A 6,000-nucleotide genomic window follows, 5' to 3' on the forward strand; every position below is an offset into this window, starting at 1 on the left:
ACCGGCCAGGCAGAGACTCAGAAACACTCACTGTCTTGGTTGCCTGCTCCGTACGACCTGGGGAGTTGAACTTAGCTCCTTAGGTTGTTGAGAGGGTGAAAGGAGACAAGGAGTATAAAACACGGTGTGTGGAACTGGGTGGAATCCTCCATAATGCTGGCTTTTGTTACTCACACCATGCCTGCTTTTCCAGAGTCTGAAACAGACGGAGCTGGTTGCATGTGGGCACAACCTTCCTGGGGTGGAATTTGCCTTGCTATCTGGTGATGGCAGACACGTGCTCCTGAACTAACGTGGAGGGGTGGGTGTAGAGGCCATGGCCCCTTTTGTCTCAGCGAACCCCTTCCTCTTGCAACCCAGGTTATTAACCCATAAAATGGAGGAAGGAAGCCCCTGTATTGTATTTTCCCTGTTCCCAGTTTCAGAGTGAGGGAGGTTTCCTGTGTGTCAGGAGTCGTGCAGACACTGGGGACGTTACAGTGGCTTCGACCCAGATGTGACACTCTGGACTCAACTGAGACAGATGCTCATTTTCCATCTGGACACACATGTGGACGAACTGCGGCTGGGAGGCCAGGAGGGGTGGGGGGCACCGGGGGCTGAGGGGCGCAGGTGTGAGAGGGCCATCCTGCAGGTCCTGGTCAGGGGGTTTCAGCGAGGAGGTGACATTTGAGCTGATCCTGGAAGCGTGAGGAGGCAATTCTGAGGTTTCAGTTTGCTTTGACGAAGACAGCAAAGTCCTTGGGGAAACTGAATGTATGGTGGCTCAGTTGTGAGAAGGGTCTTGGCAGACTCAGGGAAGAGGGATGCATTGATGTGTCAGGGAGTGTGTGTGTGTGTGTGTGTGTGTGTGTGTGTGAGAGAGAGAGAGAGAGAGAGAGAGAGAGAGAGAGAGACACAGAGAGAGACACAGAGAGAGACAAAGAGAGAGAGAGACAAAGAGAGAGAGAGACAGAGAGAGAGACAGAGAGAGAGGGAGAGGGAGAGGGAGAGAGAGAGAGAGAGAGAGAGAGAGAGAGAGAGAGAGAGAGAGAGAGATGCTTGGTCAATGCAGCAAGATGGGGAGGAAGCCTGGGTGGAGATGGGGCTGGCATTGCGCAGGTGACAGGCTTGGCATTTACTACCTGGAATCAACCCGTCACTGCGCAAGAAACAGCTGATCCATCCTGGGAGCAGGGGGGTTTCTGGAGGGTGTGCTGCTTAAGTTGGGAGCTTGTAGGCCTGGAGGATGGCTGAGTCAGGCCAAGGAAGAGCAAGTCAGAATCCCAGAACTTGCAGAGGCCCGAGGGAGGAGGACACACAGAGAAGCAGATGGCCTTGACGCCTTCAGCTTTGAGTCCAGGGCGAGAGTGGAAGGGGAGTGGTAGGAGATAACGTGTAGGCTCAGGCTAGCACCTGAACTGCTTATAAGGCCCAATCACTCAGGGCCTTCGAAGCGGTTCAGGTGCTAGGCTCCAAGACGGGTCACGGGCAGGGGGCTGATGTGACCAGGATTTTGTCTCCAAGACCCCTGCCCCCTACCCGCAGCTGACTCAAAGCTGCCTGAGCTCAGGGCTTGAGTTCTCCTCTCTGCACCTGCCGGCAGCACATTGCCAGGTCTGGTTGCTTGGCCCTTGACTGGGCAGTCTGTTTACCTGGGCCTACAGGACGCCAGCCATCACGTAGAGTTTTAAACGCTCGCAGAGCCCCTCGCTGGCCTAATGCAGATGTGTGGCTCGTTACGGGGAATTCATTCTATACTGTAAGAGTATGATATTACCCAATGTTTATGGATGGCCGAGTCTAAAATATCCATTTTGAAGTCCACTGAAGGATGAAATTCCTTGTTACTTTCATAGATTCTCTTGTCTTCCTTTCCCCCTGTGGAAGAACATGAAGTATTGGTATTTTTAGCTCCGAGCCGGATCATTTTTCTAATCATGCCTGAGTAAGAAGGAAGGGCATTTTAGGGAGGAGATGGGTGGTTTGATGAAGACAGCCCCAGGCTGGACGGGCCCCCACAAGCAGCCCCCTTCCCAACCAAGGTCTCTATTTGTCATGTTTCAACCACATGTGGAAGGTGAGAGCTGCAGCCCAAAACGTCTCAACAACTGTCAATGACATTCATTCTCACCAGGACTGCAGACTTAAACGCTGGCCTAGCCTAGACACCCACCCACGAGGGAAGTAGGGCCAGATCGCTGTCCGCGGTCAGTGCGTCAGTGTTTGTGGGGATTCTGTAAAATATCCTAATGCCCCGTAATTCTGGATGGAATTGCTTGTAACTCTCCTAACTGCTCCTCTGTCCTGGGTCTGTCACGATTCCCCACTGCTCAGCAGGTTCTGCCTTCTCCTTTTGTGCCAGACAAGCCTTTGCTGCTGGATCCAGGTAGAATTTTCCACCCCCTGCCTTTACCTCCAGCACAGCCCTCTGCGGTGTACTCGGAATTTCACCTGTGTCATCTCACTTAGTGATGATATCATTTGTAATGATAATATACCCACTCTGTGTGGCAGGGCTTGGAACTGTCTGTCGCGTGGGGGTGGAACATACAGTCTGGGTAGAAGGCAGCCAGTTAGAGGGTAGGTGTGTGGCCGAGTGCCAGGACGGGGAGAATGCAGGACGCTATGGGAGCCCAGGACAGAGTTTCTCACCCATTTTGGAGATTCTAGGGGGGGTCCTCAAGGACGTGTGTTTTACACAGAGACCTGAAGTTGCAGGTAGGAGCTGGCCAGGCCGAAGGCAGGCAGGAGTGTTCCAGGCCTGAGGGCATATGCAGAAAGGAACGGAGACTGGGCATAACTCTGGAGGAAACCAGGGCTGGAGGCTGCAGCTTCTTTGATCTGGGTGGTTATGGCAGACCCAGCTGTGTCTGCCTTACCTCTGGGCGCCTTTCCCTGCCTTGGCCTGGTGATGGATGGCCAGAGGAAGCCCCTCTGCTCTGAGGGATGAGGTGCCAGCTCAGGCAGCACCCTGCGTGCCTACTCACGAAGCTTCAGGTGGCATCCTGGAGGGATGTCCTATTCAGTGAGTCAGCCGAATTTCCTTCTTTCCTGTCACCCCTTCAGAATGTTGTCCAGGCAGCAAGCCAGGCCACTGTGAACTTCCAGGGGTGCCCCTGGAGCCCCCCAGGCATTCTGGCATTATGGGGCATTTAGGAGGCAGGCACATGTGGCTGAATGTCCCTTGCCAATGATGCAGACTTCGGCCTGTCACAACTTCTCTGAGGCCTTCATCTCCCTTAGACTGGGAATAATGTACCCACTTCTTTGGCTTGTTTTGAGGGTGAAATACAATAGATGCTTTACACTGCCATTACTTTTCCTTCCTTTCCATTGCAGAACACCCCAGAACTTGTTTCCCACTCATTCAACTCCAGATAGTTATAGTGCAGCAAACAGTGTCAGCACCGTGCCTTCATTTGGCCGTATTGTATCCTTGGGCCATATTATAATATCCATTTTACAGATGAGGCAAGTGAGGCTTAGAGAGGTAGTTATTTGCACAGAGTCCTAAACTAGATAGCTGGGAACGAAGCCCGGGCCTTCTGCTCCTTGATAACTCCTGGCACTTTGGTGGCTCCGTGGGCAGCAGCTGGCAGAGGCCTCTGCTCCTTCCAGTCCTTTTTTTTATTTTTTATTAAATTTATTGGGGTGACAATTGTTAGTAAAATTACATAGATTTCAGGTGTACAATTCTGTATTACATCATCTATAAATCCCATTGTGTGTTCATCACCCAGAGTCAGTTCTCCTTCCCCAGTCCTTTTTTAATAGGATGCAGTTAGCAGCTGACCACTGACATTGGGTGAAACACACAGTTGTATATAACCACGGTAGGAAAACAGGAGGGCAGTTCTGGACCCCACATCCTGACAAAACTCATTCTCTCCCCAGGTGCCCGTTACATTTGGAGGAACACGTGCAGCTCCTCAGATGCAAGCCCGCGTGTCGGAGTCAGTGAACAGGTATGGTTGGTTGTTGATTACTTCAAACACAGCCGCAGGACCCAGGACCATATGACGCCGGCAACTCCGTTCCCTTTGGGGAAAGGATGCAGTGCTCTTCCGAGGGAAATCCCAGGGTGGTCTGGATCAAAGCCGGGTGGTCCTGCGTGTATTTTCCAGAGAGAGGACTCTGCAGGAGTGCGGGCTTCCATTCAAGGCCTGCAAATGCAGGTGTGCTCCTACTCATCTCATTTCATTATCCCTCAACACCTACTGGGGAGACGGTGTAGATGAGCCGGCTGAGCCTCCAGGGGGCTAATGACTTTGCTCTAAGTTACACAGATAGTAAGTGCTGGAGTCTAGATTCAAACTGAGGTCTGTCTGGACTCAGACCTACACGTGTCTGCCTGTTTCCTGCTGGGCGGCGGCGTAGGGGGAGCATTGTGTACATGGCTGGGATGGAAGCAGGAGCCGTGGGCTGGATGGCTGCCAAGGTGCTTTCAAAGTCTAGAGCCCGCACTGATGATGGGCCAGGTGTCTGAGCCTCGCTCTACCTCTCTCTCACTGCAGCCGCAGCACCAGCCTGGTCACTGGGTGCTGGGTGGTGGTGCTCAGGCGAGCGGTGGGCCCTGGGAGGTCTCTGCAGTGACCTGCAGGCTGCTGGGCAAATACAGGAGGCAACAGCTGTCGGATGTGGACAGGGAGCCGAGGCGGCAAACAGGGACGCACGAGCGAGGCCAGCGTGCGCGAGAGCAGTGCATCTCCCACAGAGGGGACAGTGATGGTGAGGAGATGGAGAGCTTCATCTCAGGGCGCAGCTATCCCAGCCCTCTGTATGGGGCATAGGGTGGAATGAAGCAAGAGCTGAGTTCTTAGGGGGAAGCCTGCGGTCAGGGCCCACCTGCAGGGCCTGAGATCAGACAAGCCAGGAGGTCGACCCTCTGTGAGAGGCCAGCTCTTCCATGGGCCGGGCAGAGCCTCTCTGTGGGGTCTATCAGCCCCAGCTGTGAGGACGGGAGGCAGCAGAGTGTCACCCGCTCACCATCTTTCTACTGAGTTTGATTTCTCCCCACGTCCTGCAGAGCAGGTAGCTGCTGACTTCTTTGTAGACACCCCACTTCAGGGCTGGACACTGCGAGGACTGAAGCCCCATTAGTGCTTCTGGGAGAGTGTCCCCTGAGGGACAGGGAAGGGGAGGGAAGGAGGAAGGTGAGCCAACCCTTCCCACTGCCTGGCTGAGCACTGCTCAGGCTTCCTGCTGTGAAGAAGAAAGGCTCTGTCAGCCTTTTCATAAAGGGCTCTGGCTTTTCCCAGCACATTGCAGAATGACGCAGCGACTCTGTCCTGAGGAAGAGAAATACACAGAAATAAGAGCATTGGGGTTAAGTGGGAAGGAGAGTGGCAAGGAAGGAGAAGCAAAGGGAATGACAGACCCCACTGGGGCCTGAGCACCTGCTGCCCAAGCCATCGTGGAGCCGGCTCAACACTCACGGTTCGAGGCAGAACCCATTTCTGAGCCATGCAAGACACAGGCACGCTATCCTTACAGGCCACAAATAACCACGTGGCATGTGGCCCTGCATGGTGAGGGAAGGGATGGGCAGCAGGTGAGCTCCGGTCTGGATGGAGGGCTCTGTGGAAGGGGTAGCACTGAGCCTGGTCTGGTTTTCCCTCATAAAAGGGGTTTCCCTCCCATCTCAGGCATGCCCTCCTGCCTGGTGCTGGCCCCTTGCGTTACCACTCCAGGATCGTCCTCCTCTGACCACCCTTCTATTTCTTGAGGCTTGAGTGTCTCAATATCTTCTCTCCCTCTCTCCCCAAATCACTCCCCCTACAACTTACAAAAGTGCTCATCTCAACCCATGTTCAACCACAGAGACCACCTCTGCAACCTCCAAGCCTTGGGTCCGCCTACCGCGCTTTGAGACTACCTTCCTCTGCCCCACTCCCTTCCTGATCAGGCATCATAGGAGAACGACCTGCATTCATTTGCCCCATCATATTCCATTCTATTTACATGTTCCTATCACATCTACTATCCCAACATGACAGAAATAGCTTTCTAAAAATATCA

General features: G+C 53.6%; 1 long non-coding RNA gene across 1 annotated transcript in view; it reads left to right on the forward strand.

Moving 5' to 3' along the window:
- LOC141567688 (uncharacterized) overlaps window positions 1–3,941 on the forward strand; it is a 246,374-nt gene extending 242,433 nt beyond the window's left edge. The window contains exon 5 of the long non-coding RNA XR_012490509.1: window positions 3,877–3,941. This is a non-coding gene — a long non-coding RNA (uncharacterized LOC141567688). The remainder of the gene's footprint in view (window positions 1–3,876) is intronic.
- The last annotated feature ends 2,059 nt before the right edge of the window (window positions 3,942–6,000 follow it).

The sequence above is a fragment of the Rhinolophus sinicus genome, linkage group LG11, assembly GCF_036562045.2.
Source record: "Rhinolophus sinicus isolate RSC01 linkage group LG11, ASM3656204v1, whole genome shotgun sequence".
Taxonomy (NCBI): Eukaryota; Metazoa; Chordata; class Mammalia; order Chiroptera; family Rhinolophidae; genus Rhinolophus; species Rhinolophus sinicus.